General features: G+C 42.4%; 1 protein-coding gene across 2 annotated transcripts in view; it reads left to right on the forward strand.

Moving 5' to 3' along the window:
- Positions 1–14,248: 14,248 nt before the first annotated feature.
- PLEKHB2 (pleckstrin homology domain containing B2) overlaps positions 14,249–17,912 on the forward strand; it is a 59,128-nt gene continuing 55,464 nt past the window's right edge. For both annotated transcript variants that reach the window (XM_043894342.1, XM_043894343.1), the window contains exon 1: positions 14,249–14,373. The gene's annotated coding sequence lies outside the window, so the exon portion shown is untranslated. The remainder of the gene's footprint in view (positions 14,374–17,912) is intronic.

A 17,912-nucleotide genomic window follows, 5' to 3' on the forward strand; every position in this document is an offset into this window, starting at 1 on the left:
ACAACGAATTAGAAGATACAATGGAAGAGAAGATCCATTTTATACAAGGTTGATTACTTATAGACAAAATAAAACAATATACAAAAATAACAATAATACCCAGAAATAAAACTTGCATAATAGTTGTGAAAGGTCTATGTGAATAAAATTTAAAATACCCACCAAATCACACCAAAAAAAAAAAAAAAAAAAAACTCTTAAATACATGGAGAAAAACATATTATTCTTGGATACTTTTTCTAAATTTATGAATTTAATACAATTCCTATCAAACACCAATAATTACTTTTAATTAGGTAAAGTGATTCTGATTTACACATGAAAAAATCAACAAGAAAAATCAAAAGCAAGAGTATCTGAAGAATTCCCTGGCAGTTAGGACTCAGCTTTCACTGCCCAGGACCCAGGCTCAGTCCCCGATTGGGGAACTACGATCCTTCAAGCCAAAAAGTAAAAGAATATTTGCCAGGAAAACATTGAAGGCAAAGAGTAATAGTAAGGGGGCTACTACACCTATCGAAATAAGAAAACATATTTAAAAGCCTCAGTCAACAAAGCAGTGTGTCACAGATGCATGAATAGACACATCAATGAAATAGAACATTCAGAAATACACTCAAATTATTTTCAGAAGTGATATCTGATAAAGGTAGCATCTCAAGTCACTGTGAAGAAAGATGGACTATTTAATAAATGGCATTGGGATGGAAACAGCCATCTGAAAAAATATAAAATTGAATCTATAGCTTACCGTACCTGAATAAAATCCAAATCAAAAAAGATACAAATGTACAACAATGGAATTATAAAAGAACAAGAATTAAAAAAAAAATTTTTTTTATCTTGGAGTAAAAAAGCCTTTTTTAAAAAATCAAACTTTAAACTTTTTATTTTCTATTTGGGTACAGCCGATTAACAATGTTGTGGTAGTTTCATGTGAACAGCTAAGGGCCTTAGCCTCAAATATACACGTATCTGTTCAGTAGGAAGTTAGACAAAAGCAACAAGGGGAGGCCTGGCTGAAAGGGATGCAAGCTCATCTCTGAACTCCATCTTAGACACACCCAGGAGAGCTCATTGGATAGGCTGCAAAATAAACACAGAGACTTTTCAACTTTTGCGTATATGTCCTAGGCACTACAAAATAACCACAGGGGCTTCTAAAAGTAACCTTAGGCAGTTAGGAACCCAGTAAGGGATCATGAATATTCTGCATCTAATTAAAACAGACTGAATCATGGGAAGACCTAAACAGCATAGTCTACTGTTATATAGCGTATGCCCATTTGCATTCCCTTTCATTGATTGGAGGTGAGTACAAGCGCTACTTTGCACAGGCTATAACCAAAAGGAGGAGACTGGAAGTATGAAAGGAGGAAGGCAAGAAGGATCAACAGGAAGAATGAGGAGGATTCCTTTGGGGTGGGCCTGCTCTCATGTCATTGACTGTGTAATAAAAGATCTGTCTGCTTGAGCTGAACTAAGCTGTAACTTGTCAGTTGTTTTACACCGTTTAACCCATTGCTCCAAATTTTTGTTGCAATGAGACAAGAACCCAGGAAGAGAAGTAAACTGATCTGACATACCATTCTCCCCCGAACCTCTCTCCCATTCAGGATGACACATGACGTTGAGCAGAGTTCCAAGAAAACCTTTTTAAGCTGCCTATCAAAATCTAGACATCATGGGTATGAAAAGCTTTGGTTTGACAAAAAAAGCACCATGAAAATAGCCAAAAGACAAATGATTAACCATTTGTCTTTGATTAATATTAACATTAAAAGACAAATGGGCTTCCCTTGTGGCTCAGCTGGTAAAGAACCAGCCTATAATGTGGGAGATCTGTGTTTGATCCTTGGGTTGGGAAGGTCCCCTGGAGACGGGAAAGGCTACCCACTCCAGTATCCTGGCCTGGAGAATTCCATAGACTGTATAGTCTTTGGGGTTGCAAAGAGTCCGACACGACTGAGTGACTTTCACTTTCACTTTAAAAAACAAATGATTAACATTAACAAATAGCTCCAACACATACCATAGGCAAAGGACTAATCTCCTTAGTATTTAAAGAGTTTCCCGAAGTCAATAAGAGAAAGCCCTAAAATCCAATAAAAAAATGAGGAGAGTTCACAGAAAAAGAAATAAATGTCTCTCAATTACATGAAAAAATAAAAAGATTCAACCTCACTCATAAAAAGAAAGTTAAAACTCTTTGAGAGAGGATTTCCCTGGGGGTCCAGCGGTAAAACTGCATTCCCAACGCTGGGGGCTTGGGTTCAGTCCCTGGTCAGGGACCTAGATTCCACATGTCACAACAAAGAGTTCACATGCCACAACTAAAGATCCTGCAAGTCACAACGAGTATGGAAGATTTTGAGTGCTACAACTGAGACCTGGTACAGTCAAATAAATAAAAGAATAAATATTAAAAAAAAAAAAAAACTCTTTGAGATAGCATCTTTTCCCCTCTTAGATTGGCAAGTACCAAAAAGAAATTTTGACATACTCTTTTGACATACCAAAAGATACTCTCTATTGGTGAGGCTGTGGGGACGCAGACACATAGCTGGATTGCAGAGGGGACCATTCAATAATGTATATCAAGACAAATATTGACTTCCCAGGTGGCTCAGTGGTAAAGAAACTACCCACCAATGCAGGAGACTCAGGTTCAGTCCCTGGGTGGGAGGATCCCCTGGAGAAGGAAATGGCAACCTGCTCCAGTATTCTTGCCTGGGAAATCCCGTGGACAGAGGGGCTGGGTAGGCTACAGTCCATGGGGTTAAAAAAGAGTCAGACACAGTTTAGCAGCTATACAACAACAACAAATCAAGAAAAGTATGCAGAAGAAAAATTTTCATTCTACAATTCCACTTCCAGGAGTTTGTCTACAGAGATACTCTCTGAAGTGTAAAATGAAATAGGTTCAAGCTTATTAATTGCAGCTTTGCTAGGAGTTGCAAAATGTCTGAAAACAATCCCAGTGTTTGTCACAATGGGACTGACTGAATAATTGACTCCATAACTCAAGATAGAAATGAGCAGCTTATGTATATACTAAAATGGAAATATCTTCAAGGTAAACTGTTAAATGGACAAAGCAAAGAGTAGAACTGTTGCCATGGGCTTAAATGTGTCACCTACTTTCAATTCGTGTGTGGAAGCCCTAAACCGCCCAGTGCCTCAAAATGTCTGTATAGGGCTTTAAAGAGGTAATTAAAATGAGGTCAGTAGGGTGGGCCTTTATTCAATCTGATTGGTGGCTTTATAAGAAGAGGAGATTAGGATACAGACAATATAGATCTATGAACAACCATGTGAGGACACAGTGAGTAGGCGACCATCTGCAAGCCAAGGAGAGAGGAGAAGGGCCTCAGGAGAGGCTAAACTTGTTGGCACTTTCATCATGGACTTCCAGTCTGCAGAACTGTGAGAACATCAATTTCTGTTGTCTAAACTGTCTTCTCTGTGGTATTTGTTATGGAAGACTTAGCCAACTGATTTAACTGTGTTAAAGAAGATTGTGTAAAAAGAGGAATTGAAAATATATATATTTGTATTTACTTGTGTGTCAACACAAGTAATTTTAAAAATCCAAGAAAGTAGCAGTGGTGCTTACCTGTGATGAGGTTATGGACTGAGTGGACCCTGGGAAAACCTGAGATGCAGATAAAAAGGAGCACTTTCTTTCTTTTTTGTTTTTTTAATCCCCCTTATGTTTTATTTCCTTATTTAGCCCCACCACACAGCTTGGGGGATCTTAGTTCCCTGACCAGGGATTGAACCTGTGCCCCCTTGCAATGGAAGCATGAAGTTCCAACGACTGGACCATCATGGAATTCCCAAGAAGTATCATTTTCAAGGTTTGTTTCCATTTTGAACTACATGAATGTATTCCCCTTCAAGAATCACAGCTTTGTCTTGGCAAAGGGGCTTGCATAACTCAGTGAAACTATGAGCCATGCCATGCAAAGCCACCCAAGACGGATGGGTCATAGTGAAGAGTTCTGACAAAACGAGGTCCACTAGAGGAGGAAATAGCAACCCACTCCAGTATTCTTGCTGTGAAAATCCCAGGAACAGTGTAAAGAGGCAAATGGATATGATACCAGAAGATGAGGACACCAGGTTGGAAGGTGTCCAGGATGCTACTTGGGGAGAGCAGAGAGCAATTACTAATAGCTTCAGAAAGAATGAAGTGACTGAGTCAAAGTGGAAATGACATTGAATTGTGGCTGTGTCTGGTGGTGAAAGTAAAGTTTGATGCTATAAAGAATGATATTTCATAAGAACCTGGAATGTTAGGTCCATGAATCAAGGTAAATTGGATGAGGTCTGAAATGATTGAACGTTGACATTTTAGGAACAAGTGAACTAAAAGGGACAGGAATGGGTGAATTTAATTCAGATGACCATTATATCTACTACTGTGTGCAAGAACCCCTTAGAAGAGATGGAGAAGTTCTCATAGTCAATAAGAGAGTCTGAAATGCAGTACTTGGGTACAACCCCAAAAATGACAGAATGATCTGTTTTTTTCCAAGGCAAACCACTCAACATCACAGTAATCCAAGTCTATGCCACCACCACTGATGCCAAAGAGGCTAAAGTTGACCAGTTCTATGAAGACATACAACAACTTCTAGAGTTAATTTTTGTCATAGGGAATTGGAATGCAAAAGTAGGAAGTCAAGAGACACCTGGAGTAACAGGCAAGTTTGGCCTTGGAGTACAAAATGAAGCAGGGCAAAGGCTAACAAAGTTTTGTCAAGATAACACACTGGTCATAGCAAACACTCATTTCCCACAACCCAAGAGATGACTCTGCACATGTACATCACCACGTGGTCAATACTGAAATCAGGTTGATTATGTTCTCTGCACTGGAAGCTGGAGAAGCTCTCTACAGTCTGTAAAAACAAGACCGGGAGATGACTGTGGCTCATATCATGAACTCCTTATTGCAAAATTCAGGCTGAAATGGAAGAAAGCAGGGAGAATCACTGGGATTCCCAGGTGGCTTAGTGGTAAAGAATCTGCCTGCCAATGTAGGAGACACAGAAGATGTGGATTTGATCCCTGGGTCAAGAAGATCCCTTGGATGAGGAAATGGCAATTCACCCCAATATTCTTGCCTGGATAATCCCATGGACAGAGGAACCTGTAGTCTACAGTCCACAAGGTCACAAATAATCATACATGACTGAGTAACTGAGCACGTGGAAAACCACTAGGCCATTCAAGTATGACCCATTAATAGGTCAGTTCCCTATGATTACACACTGGAGGTGATTAATGGATTCAAGGGATTAGATCTGGTAGACATGTTATTGCCTGAAGAAATACGGATGGAAGTTTGTAACATTGTACAAGAAAACTGAAAGCGAAAGCCACTCAGTCGTGTCTGACTTTTTGTGACCCCATGGACTACACAGTCCATGGAATTCTCCAGGCCAGAATACTGGAGTGGGTAGCCATTCCCTTCTGCAGGGGATCTTCCCAACCCAGGGATCAAATCCAGGTCTCCTACATTGGTAGTGACCAAAACCATCCCACAGAAAAAGAAATGCAAAAAGGCAAAGTGGTTTGTCTGAGGAGGCTTTACAAGTAGCTAAGGAAAGAAGAAAAAAAAAAAAAGGCAGGGAGAAAGGGAAAGATATACTCAAATGAATGCAGACTTCCAGAGAAGAGCAAGGGAGATAAAAAGGGCTTCTCAAATGAACAATGCAAAGAGATAGAGGAAAATAATAGAATGGGAAAGACTAGAGATCCTTTCAAGAAAATTGGGGATATCGGGGAACATTTCATGCAAGGATGGGAATGATAAAGGACAGAAAAGATAAGACCTACTAGAAGCAGTAGAGATTAAGAAAAAGGTGGCAAGAATATACAGAACTATACCAAAAAAGGTCTTAATGACCCATATAACCACGATGGTGTGGTCACTCACCTAGAGCCATACATTGTGAAGTTTGAAGTCAAGTAGGCCTTAAAAAACATTTCTGTGAACAAATTTAGTGGAGGTGATGGAATTCCAGCTATTTCAAATCCTAAGAGATGATGCTGTTAAAGTGCTGCACTCAATATACTAGCAAATTTGGAAAACTCAGCAGTGGCCACAGGACTGGAAAAAGTCAGTTTTCATTCCAATCCCGAAGGGCAATGCCAAAGAATGTTCAAACTACTATATAATTGCACTCACTTCACATGCTAGCAAGGTTATGCTTAAAATCCTCCAGGCTAAGATTCAGCAGTATGTGAACCAAGAAATTTCAAATGTACAAGCTGGGTTTCAAAGAAGCAGAGGAACCAGAGATCAAATTGCCAACATTCATTGGATCATGTGGAAAGCAAGGGAGTTCCAGAAAAACATCTGCTGCTGCTTCATTATCTATGCTAAAGCCTTTGACTATGTGAATCATAACAAACTGTGGAAAATTCTTACACAGATGGGAGTATAAGACCACCTTACCTGTAGTCTGAGAAATTTATATGTGCATTAAGAAGCAAGAGTTAGAACCAGACATAGAATAGTTGACTGGTTCAAAATTGATGAAGGAGTGTGACAAAACTACATATTGTCACCCTGGTTATTTAACTTATATGCAGAGTACATCATATGAAATACCAGCAACCCAGCTTGTGATTCAGTGATGAATCACAATCAAAGGAAAAGTGGGGAGGGAGAAAAAACACCTTCTTCCTCATCCATGAGTAGACGGACGTCAGGTTTCCGTCATCAGTTCCTCTTCCGGGTTGGGCAGGAGAGTTTTATTTTCCATACATGGTCAAGCCAGGACTGTCATGGCACTATGAAATTGTGATGAATCACAAGCTGGAATCAAGATTACCAGGAGATATATCAAGAACCTCAGATATGCAGACGATACCACTCTAATGGTAAAAATTAAGAGGAACTAAAGAGCCTCATGATGAGGGTGAAAGAGAGTCCAAAAACTGGCTTGAAACTCGACATCAAAAATAACTCATATTATGGCATCCAGCCCCATCACTTCACAGCAAATAGAAGGGGAAAGAATGGAAGCAATGACAGATTTTATTTTCCTGGGCTCCATAATTACACGGTGACTGCAGCCATGAAATTAAAAGACACTTGATCCTTGGAAGGAAAGCCATGACAAACCTAGACAGCGTATTAAAAAGCAGAGACATCACTTTGCCGACAAAGTTCTGTCTAGTCAAAACTATGGTTTTTCTTGTAGTCATGTACAAATGTGAGTGTTGGACCATAAAGAAGGCTGAGTGCTGAAGAATAAATGCTTTTGAATTGTGGTGCTGGAGAAGACTCTTGAGAATCACCTGGACTGCAAGGAGGTCAAACTAGTCAATCCTAAAGAAAATCAACCCTGAATATTCTTTGGAAGGACCGATGCCGAAGCTGAAGCTCCAGTATTTTGGCCATCTGATGTGAAGAGCCAACTCATTGGAAAAGACCCTGATGCTGGGAAAGATTGAAGGCAAAAGGAGAACGGGGTGTCAGAGAATGAGATAGTTAAGTAGCATCACCGACTCAATGGACATGAATTTGAGTAAACTCTGGGAGATAGTGGAGGACAGTAGAACCTGGCATGCTATAGTCTGTGGGGTCACAGTCATATGCAACTTAGCGACTGAACAACAACAACAGGGATGCATCACATGTTATAAAATTAAATTAAAAAGAAATAAAATTTTCATATTTTGAAGAATATAAAATGGTATAATCATTTTGGAAAAATGTCTGGTCATTTCTTTAGAAAAACACACACCTATACACCTATCCTGTCAGCCAGCAAATTGAAGGTATCAGCCAAAGAGAAATGAAAGCATTCTTCCATGCAAAGAGTTGTACAGAAATGTTCATAGCAGTTTTATCGAGAACAATGAAAACTCAGGATAAGACAACATGGAGAACGGTAGCGATTCAGGCTCAGGGGTGTGCAGGCTGCTTCCAGTGCTTGCACCGTCTCGGGAATCCAAGAGTTTGCAGGAATTTGGCAAGCCAGACTTTGTTAAACATGGAATTATAGGAGCTTGATTTAAAAACAAAAGGAATAAATACAATTCAAACTTTCCTAATTACTTTCTTGTTGCCTGTTCCCTAAAGTTTTGGGGAGCCCTGGGCTTTGCCAGGTGGAAACTCTGAGCCATTATATTAATATTTGGCTGTGGGCTCCCTTCCTGTGTCCCTTTCACAGTACTGCCTCTAGAGGCTGAAATGCACCATGGCAGGAATGCAACTCATGGGATAGTAGTGATCAGGGCTTGATTTCTTGCTTTGTTAATTTTATGGATTTATGAATATGATTGAAATAGTATTAACAATACAGATTAAGAATTTAAAGGGGTAGTATATGTAGGTGTCATACCTTGAATAGCACAAAACTATTCTTCTAATATTCAAAAGCTATTACTATCTCATTCAACAAGTTATTTGAAGCTCCAACAAGGAAAGAAGTGACTTATTAGAGTGGGATGCTTGTGAGGCTTACAAGCAGTGGTGTGAGAGGGAGAACTTAGTGGGCTACAATTTTACAATCAAAGGAAAAGTGGGGAGGGAGAAAAAACACCTTCTTCCTCATCCATGAGAAGACGGACGTCAGGTTTCCGTCATCAGTTCCTCTTCCGGGTTGGGCAGGAGAGTTTTATTTTCCATACATGGTCAAGCCAGGACTGTCATCGCACTATGAAAAAATAATTTCAGGTCTCAGTACAATGAGGGTCTTTCACTTTGAAATGTCACCTTCCCGTGAATTATTTTTTATGTGTGCAGAGAGCGTGTGCTAGGGGTCATCAACACTGAGCTCAGTGAGAAGGATATGGATCTTGCTACCATTGTTTTATTGTTTTGGGTCATGTCTCATGCTTCTGATGTATGGTTTTATTGCTAAGCCAGGCTGCTTGGTTTTGTGCCTAAGTATACCTGCTTTCTTGAGTAATCATTAACCTACAGGGGTGTCTCATACTTTTTTCTGCTTTAATCTCCAAGTGGGATTAACTACTTAATCACCTGCTTTGTCCCTTTACTCTGTCCCTATCACTTCTATTGAGTATTTCACTAAAAATCTTTTTAAAATTGATCACTGAAAATCAATATTTCATTTGTTTTAATTTGCACTTGTCAGATTCCAGCCAAGAGTCATTTAAAAATATTTGTTATATTTTTTATAGGAAAGATTTATTCATATACCCTTTGCCTGTTTTTTTAATTGGAGTCAATGTTTTTTCTTGTCAACTATATATAAATTGAGGGTTTAGTAGGAAAATACTGTTTTCTGTTCACTATCTAGCTGGAGGCAACGTTTTGGAGAGTGTATAACTCTGTTCTGGTTTTGCACATTGGGGTGAACTCAGAGATCTATGTCTCTTCCCTTCCAAGACCCTGTTAAGGTAAAAGAAAAGGTATTTTAAGAATTATTTTTCAATATTTATTTATTTGACTGCACTGGGTCTTAGTTGTGGCATGTGGGGTCTAGTTCTCTGACCAGGAATCAAACTCAGGGCCCGTGCTTTGGAAGTTCAGAGTCTTAGCCACTGGACCACCAGGGAAGTTCCCAAAAGTTTTTCTGGCTGCACTGGGTCTTTGGTCCTGAATGTGGATTTTTCCTGGTTGGGGCAAGTGGGGGCTACTCTCTAGTTGCAGTGTGTATTGCACGAGCTTCTCCTTGTTCTGTGTTCCACTGTTGAGGCTTGAGGGCTTTAGTGTGCTGACACAGGCAAGCTCATGGGTTTAGTTGCCTCACGGCACGTGGAATCTTCGCTGAACAGGGATCAAACCGGTGTCCCTGCATTGGCAGGTGGATTCTTAACCACTGGACCACCAGGGAAGTCCCCCAAGAAGGTCTTTTTAAAAGTCCCGAATAGTTCTAGAAAATAAGTTAAAGGACGCTCAGTTAACTGAAAATTTGAGATAACTGATCATGAAATAAAGCAATTGGGGTTGGAGGCTTCTGATTCAAGATGGCAGATCAAGAACATACTTTTCCATTTCTCCTTAGACTTTTATGAAATAGATGATAAATGTTTAAAAAATAATAGACATCAGAGAAAACTGAAGCAGCAGTAGAGGCCCTGGTGCATGCAGTTGGGGAGGGAAGGGACTCATTTTCAAGTGGATAATTCAAATAGGCAGAAAAAGCTGCAACCCAGAGCAGGTGTGATGGGGGCAGAGGGGAAACGTGATGAGAAATGAACCTGGAAACAGGAATAGTAACTTCAAGGCTGCCTGTGCCACAGCTGGACCTCATCTGTCTTCCCCATTCTTGTATGATGGTAATTTCATATATACAGTGAACAAAAACCCAACTGATCTCCTCAGAAGAAATGAACTCAACTGAAGAAAGCCAAGACTTCTCAGTAGACATTGAGGGCAAAATAAAGTCAAATTTAAGTGTACAAAAACTTGTTTCCTACCAATAGAGGCAGTTTCAGCACTTCCTCATAGTAGGAGCAAAAGTGTATCAGGTTTGGTGGAAGAGCTTCCTGATCTGGGTTGGACTTTGCTTTGACTTGCCCCAGAGTCTGTTCTCACTAGAATTGTATGTCTGTTGGGAGGGATTTGGGGTACTGATGAAAACTGTGAAGCTGGTGAAGTTCTACTGCTCTACCCCAAGTGGTACCTCTGCTTTAGAGAGATAGACAGATACTACAGATTGCCAGGGGAGGGGGTGGGGCAGTAATACATAAATAGAACAGGAGCAGTTCTGATTCATTTAGAACAGGTAAAGGAAGTGGGAAATAAAAGAATGTCTATATGTCTATTACCACCTGTTGCTTGGAAGATTCTCATTCCAGATTATGTGGGGTGTGGCAGGGAGATGACATTTTACTTCATGTCCTATTTTTAAATTTTTAAAAATTTATTTTTGGCTGTGCTGGGTTTTCGTTGCTGGCCTCTAGTTTCAGCGATTAGGGGCCACTCTTCTTTGTGGTGTGTGGGTTTCTCGTTCTGGTGGCTTCGCATGTTGAGGAGGACCGGCTCTAGGCACTCGGGTCTCAGGAGCTGCTGCCCTCTGGCTCTAGAGCGCAGGCTCTGCAGTTGTGGTGCATGGGCTTCATTGCCCTGCAGCATATATAATCTTCTCAGACGAGTGATCAAACCCGTGTCCCTCGCATTGGCAGGTGGATTCTTAACCACTGGACCACCAGGCAAGTCCCATGTCTTATCTAGATATTCTTTTTTAACCACAAGAACTTACCACTTGCAGTTTTTCAATATAAAGCAGTACTAGTAATTGGGAAGTAGGGCTAATCAGGTCATAGTGTGGTTTGCTTGAGTTGAGTACCACACAATGAATGGAGCCAAGGAGCCAGGCAACTGATGGAAACAGTTCCAGTGTGGTTGTCTGAAGCACACCTTTCAGTATTGGCCACATATTCAGTATTGGGAAATGTGTGACTTACCCAAGGTTAGCTTTCTCCCTACTGAACTTTTCTTGTCAGCAAGCTTGGACAGAAAGCCAATTTTACTAAAGCAGAAAACTTACTAACAGGTGTACCTGCTCCAGTTCCCAGACATCTATCTACCTACAACTGGACTCAAGTACTACTTTTTCTTGTTAATTTGTTAAAGTGGTTTTTAAGTTGTTTCACTGATTCATTAAAGAAAATTTCAAAAGTACAGAAAAGTAGGAGGAAGAAATAAGTCATCTGGAGTCCTGTCACACAAAGATGATATGCCAGTGTATTTTTCAGTTCAGTTCAGTCGCTCAGTCGTGTCCGACTCTCTGTGACCCCATGAATCGCAGCACGCCAAGCCTCCCTGTCCATCACCAACTCCCAGAGTCCACCCAAACACATGTCCATCGAGTCGATGATGCCATCCAACCATCTCATCCTCCGTCATCCCCTTTTCCTCCTGCCCTCAATCTTTCCCAGCATCAGGGTCTTTTCCAACGAGTCACCTCTTCCCATCAGGTGGCCAAAGTATTGGAGTTTCAGCTTCAACATCACTCCTTCCAATGAACACCCAGGACTGATCTCCTTTAGGATGGACTGGTTGGATCTCCTTGCAGTCCAAGGGACTCTCAAGAGTCTTCTCCAATACCACAGTTCAAAAGCATCAGTTCTTCGGTGCTCAGCTTTCTTTATAGTCCAACTCTCACATCCATACATGACCACCGGAAAAACCATAACCTTGACTAGACAGACCTTTGTTGGCAAAGTTATGTCTCTGCTTTTTAAAATGCTGTCTAGGTTGGTAATGACTTTTCTTCCAAGGAGTAAGTATCTTTTAATTTCATTGTTGCAATCACCATCTGCAGTGATTTTGGAGCCCAGAAAAATAAAGTCAACCACTGTTTCCACATCTATCTGCCATGAAGTCATGGGACCGGATGCCATGATCTCAGTTTTCTGAATGTTGAGCTTTTTTTTTTTTTTCGAATGTTGAGCTTTAAGCCAACTTTTTCACTCTCCTCTTTCACTTTCATCAAGAGGCTTTTTAGTTCCTCTTCACTTTCTGCCATAAGGGTGGTGTCATCTGCATATCTGAGGTTAGTGATATTTCTCCCAGCAATCTTGATTCCGGCTTGTGCTTCTTCCAGCCCAGTGTTTCTCATGATGTACTCTGCATATAAGTTAAATAAGCAGGGTGACAATATACAGCCTTGATGTACTCTTTTTCCTATTTGGAACCAGTCTATCCTTCCATGTCCAGTTCTAACTGTTGCTTCCTGACCTGCATACAGGTTTCTCAAGAGGCAGGTCAGGTGGTCTGGTATGCCCGTCTCTTTCAGAATTTTCTATTGTGATCCACACAGTCAAAGGCTTTGGCATAGTCAATAAGGCAGAAATAGATGTTTTTCTGGAACTCTCTTGCTTTTTTGATGATCCAGTGAATGTTGGCAATTTGATTTCTGGTTCCTCTGCCTTTTTAAAAACTAGCTTGAACATTTGGAAGTTCACGGTTCACGTATTGCTGAAGCCTGGCTTGGAGAATTTTGAGCATTACTTTACTAGAGTGTGAGATGAGTGAAATTGTGCAGTAGTTTGAGCATCCTTTGGCATTGCCTTTCTTTAGGATTGGAATGAAAACTGACCTTTTCCAGTCCTGTGGCCACTGCTGAGTTTTCCATAAATGCTGGCATACTGAGTACAGCACTTTCACAGAGTTATCTTTCAGTGTATTTTTGAACCTTCCTAATCCAAGCTCTGAAAGATATCTAACACTGAAGGTAGTCAGAGTTATACCTGTAGCTCTACTGAGAGAGTCAGCATCCTCCAAGATACTGAAAGAGTATGTCTGTCACTCAGTTTCCCCTAATGTTAGCATCTTACATAACCGTGCTACAATTGTCAGAACTAAAAATGGCTAATAATTACTATTAACTAAAATAAGAATTTGGAATTTATGAATTCTTTCACTGACATCTTTTTTTTTTTTCTTTTCTGTTACAGGATCCCATCCAGGACACTACATTGCATGTGAGTTTCTCAGTCTTTCTTTGTTTTTCACTACTTGAGTTTTGAGGAATACTGGAGAAGCATTTTGTGGAATATCCCTCAAGTGAGATTTGTCTGATGTTCTTCTCATAGTTAGACTAGGGTTATGCTTTTTGCGGTAAGACTGTAGGAAAAGTGACCTTGTCATTTTGTCATATCAAGGGTAAATACTATAAAAAAGACATTGCTGTTTATGTTAACCTTGATCATGTGGTTGAGTAGTGTTTGACAGGTTTCTTCACGGTGAAGTAATTTTCCTTTTTGCCAACACGTACCCTGGGAGGAAATGACTATGCACAGCTCATGCTCAGGGGTGGGTGAGTGGCGACTAATAAATCCTCTGGATGGAGTGTGATTCATTAGAATTCTTCTATAAGGAAGACTTAGCTCCCTTCCCAAATAATACATTTATTTATTTACAGCAGAATAGACTCTAGTATACTTACTTTATATTCTAAATTGTAACTGTGCCAGGTTTGGGCACTGGGAGCTCTGGCAGGTTGAGTCCTTTGTCCCTTGACAAACCTACACGTATTTTTGAGCTTTCCCGACTGCAGGCGCTACGGGATGCTGCAGACTCAGTCGTTCTTTCCCTGCCCCAGTTCTAGAGTCATCGGTATCTTTCAAGAGCCCTGCCCAGCTCCTTTTCCGGGAAAGTGGTATTTACAAGCAATATCAGGGGAGTCTACTGTTCCTTTTCAGATGAAACTGAAGCCTGATGCTCCCGCCCAGCCGGCCCCCCATTAGTCAGGCTCTTTCGAGCCCCGCCGCACCTCCGGCCTGCCTCGCGTGCCATGCGCATGCGCGCCGGGGAGGCGTGACGTCTGACGGCGGCCAGGACGCCAGCGAGAGGCCGCCGGAGCCGCGGAACCCGGCGGTGTCCTTTCGCTTCGGACGTGTTTCTGTGCGCGGTGGTGGCCGGAGGCTTTGCAGGTGAATATTCCTGCCCGATTTCGCCGACCCAGACCTCCTCAGGCCGGGCCCACCCACCCCGCGCCCATCCGAGGAGACCCCAGGCCCGCGCCCCCCGTTCCCCACCCCGGCGGCGGTCCCTCCGGAGCCTCCTTTGGAGAGGCCCATCAGCGCCTCCCAGCCCCGCCCGAGCCCTTCCCCTCCCCCTCCTTTCTCCTCCGTTTCCCCCTCCTTCTTTGCTTCCCTCCTTCCCCCGGTCCCTCCCAAGCTTGTCCGAGAGCCGCCGCCCTCGCCTCCGCCAAGCGGATCCCCCTTGCGGACCGTCGCGCTCCGCCCCTGCGATCCCTCGGAGCCTCTCCTGTAGCCGTCCGCCCGTGGCTTCTCCAGAGGAAACCCCCCTCCCTTCGTCCCTTTTTTCTCTCCTTCTGGAGCCTCCCTTGGAGCTCCCCGCCCGTGCCCCATCCGGACTGACCCCCCAGCGGCTCCTTCCCTCCCTCTCTGGAGCCGCCCCTGGAGCCGCCCGGCCAGCTGGAGAGCTCCTGCTGCTGCCCGGCTTCCTGGAGGTGCTCCCGCCGACCCGCTGCCCGTCTGCAGTCTGGGCGCAGAACTCCGCCCCTGCTGTCCCGCCGGCCCAGGGGATTTGGACTCTCTGGTTCTCCTCCCACCCGGAGGTCTCATCCTCCTTAAGAAGGAGTCTGGAATGGCATTGAAGCTTTGCGCTCGCGTGTGGGGCCCTTCTCCGCTGGGTTTCTTTCACCTACTCTCGGTTTTGCAGTGTCTTAAGTTTTAAGTGCTCCTAGTTGTAGTTTGTCTTTTTTTGACATTTGGTTGTCTCGCCTGATAAGTACATTAGGAATCTCAAGGATCAGGGGTTTTCATTTCGCATCGGAGTAGTGTTTTTTGTTCTTTTAACTCAAAAGTAGAGTGACTTAACACAGGAAAGTGTTTATAAATGACCGAATAGTAAAATTCCAGGTTTCCAGGGTGAGCGGGGAAAGGAATGAGATGAGCCGGTCACAGTATCAAAACATCTAGGGGAACATGATTAATTCTAAACCATGCTGGAATTGACTGTTGACTGTGACTCCTGAGAAGCTTTCGTTTTTTTAAATGTCTTTTCTGAATGGGACCGGGTAGAGCCACTGCCAGGCGGAGCAGCGCTTTTGTCGAAAGGAAAGGAAGTTCCTGGGTCTTGACGGACTTGGAGGAGACCAGTTCTGGTGCAGGAAGTGACTTGTCTCAGTCACGAAGGGAGGGGGAATTAGGGCCCGGAGCTAATTACCTGTTAACTGCCTGTTTGTTTACGACCCTTAATGTTTGTCTGACAAATAATGACCAAAGTACAATAGATGTGTTTATGTCCATGTGCAGCAAGACTGCTCGTTCAGCTGGTCCTCTTGTGCTCAGCTTGGCCCCTGGGCCCAGGAAGTTCTTAACCCTGGGCTGGGTTGGACTGGTCTGATGGTTATTGATAGAAGGTGGTTGTTGGGGAGAGAGCTGGGCTGGTGCTTGTCTGGTCTTCCCTTGTGATTAGTGTTTACTCTTGTGTGGTAGTGATGACTTAACTAATGCCCCGGTCCTTCCCCCCACTCCCCCCCCCCCAAATCTCTGAGAGCAGGAATCAAACATATGTTGCAGGATTATCCTGGCACTTGAGAGTGTCTGGCATAATATAGGTGGTCAGTAAATGCTTACTGAAGGAGGTTGCAGAAAAGAACTCAGAATCTAATACCATTTCTTTACTAGCATGTTTTTAATGGTGTTAGCATATTCTGTAAGTAAATAACCTGATAATCTCAGGGACTGAATTTCTGAAATGTGTAGGTCAGTGGTGTAGAAAGAACAGATACCCTTCTTGAGGTAGTCATATTACTTCTTGGGAAAATAGAGGTTTTTGTTGATTCACTCTAGAAGGTTTGCTATACTTATCAGGTTGCTATCCTACATTAATATTTGGGTTCTTTCTCCTGTCCTCTTTTTTCTTTCTTACTGAATGTCTAAAGAAATTAAAGAATTACTTTATTAGTGTCAGTAACTACCAAAAACAGCTGAGTAAAACGTTACAAAAGGACTTCCCTGGTGGTCCAGTGGCTAAGACTCTGCACTCCCAATGCAAGGGGTTGGGGTTCAGTGCCTGGTCAAGGAACTAGATTAGATCCACATGCTGCAACTAAAAATCCTGCATGCTGCAATAAAAATGAAGATGGAAGATCCTGCATGCCACAGCTAAGATTGGCACAGCCAAATAAATAAATATTCTTTAAAAAGTTACAAAGAGTGGGCTAGTTGAATCAGTCATATTTTATTGGCTGTATATTTGCTTCTGAATTTGATCCTGAGTACAGAGTGTTGAACTTTCTTGCCTCTTTGTTTTAGTCTGTCTGTCCTTTGATGAGTGCTTGTATTGGGTCTGCTATTAAAAATTGATTGCTGTGTGAAATGGCCAACACCAAATATGAACTGACCTCTGAATGATAATAGATTACCCAATCCTTGTCCCCTGTGTTGGAGTCCTTGAAGAACAAAGTTTTCCTCCCTTTTGATAAGGAAGTAATTTTACTGCTAAAATAGTAGTTCCTCTGAAAGTGAAAGTGTTAATCACTCAGTTGTGTCCAACTCTATGGGATCCCATGGATTGTCTCCTCTGTCCATGGGATTTTCCAGGCAAGAATACTGGAGTGTGTTGCCATTCCCTTCTCCAGGGGATCTTCCCCACCCAGGGTCTCCTGCATTGCAGGCAGACTCTTTACCGTCTGAGCCACCAGGGAAGCGCCTAGTAAGTAAATTTCCTGATAATCTCAGGGAGTGAATTTGTGAAATGTGTAGGTACAGGAAGAACAGATATCACTTTTTATTTTGCCCAGCTGTACGACTGTGGGATCTTAGTTCCCTAGCCAGGGATTGAACTGCTCTTGGCAGTGAGAGCTTGGAGTCTTAACCACTGGACTGCGAGGGAAGTCTCCAGATACCACTCTTGAGGTAGTCATATTCCTTGGAAAGGTAGACAGTGCTAACTAAATGAGCCAGGCAAAGTGGACTTTTAGTTCAGAACTGTCAGATTCCAAAGGCAATATTCTTTCCATCTTTTAAATTGGTCCCCTTTAGGATTCAGTGATTTTTAAAGTGATTTGAGTTCATATTCAAAGTGACTTGAGGAATTCCCTGGCAGTCCAGTGGTTAGGGCTGGGTGCTCTCACTACCCCAAGGTTGGGGGAGGGCAGGGTGTGTGTTCTGGGTTTGATCTCTAGGTGGGGAACTAAGATCCCATAAGCCAAGAGGTGCACCCCCAAAAAATGAAGTGTTGAATATGATTTGTATTTTTAAGACTTTTTGTAGGTTTTATTGGTAGGTGAGTAACGTGGCTATTTTGCAGCTAGTTTGCTGGTACTGTGCCCTGTAGAACCAATGAGTTTTAGTTTATGCATTAGATCCTGCTCCAGGGTATAAATAATAGCTTCCCTGGTGGCTCAGAAGGTAAAGAATCTGCTTGCTGTGCAGGAGTCCTGGGTTTGAGCCCTTGGTGGGGAAGACCCCCTATAGAAGAGAATGGTAAGCCCCGC

This window comes from Cervus elaphus, chromosome 33, assembly GCF_910594005.1.
Source record: "Cervus elaphus chromosome 33, mCerEla1.1, whole genome shotgun sequence".
NCBI lineage: Eukaryota > Metazoa > Chordata > Mammalia > Artiodactyla > Cervidae > Cervus > Cervus elaphus.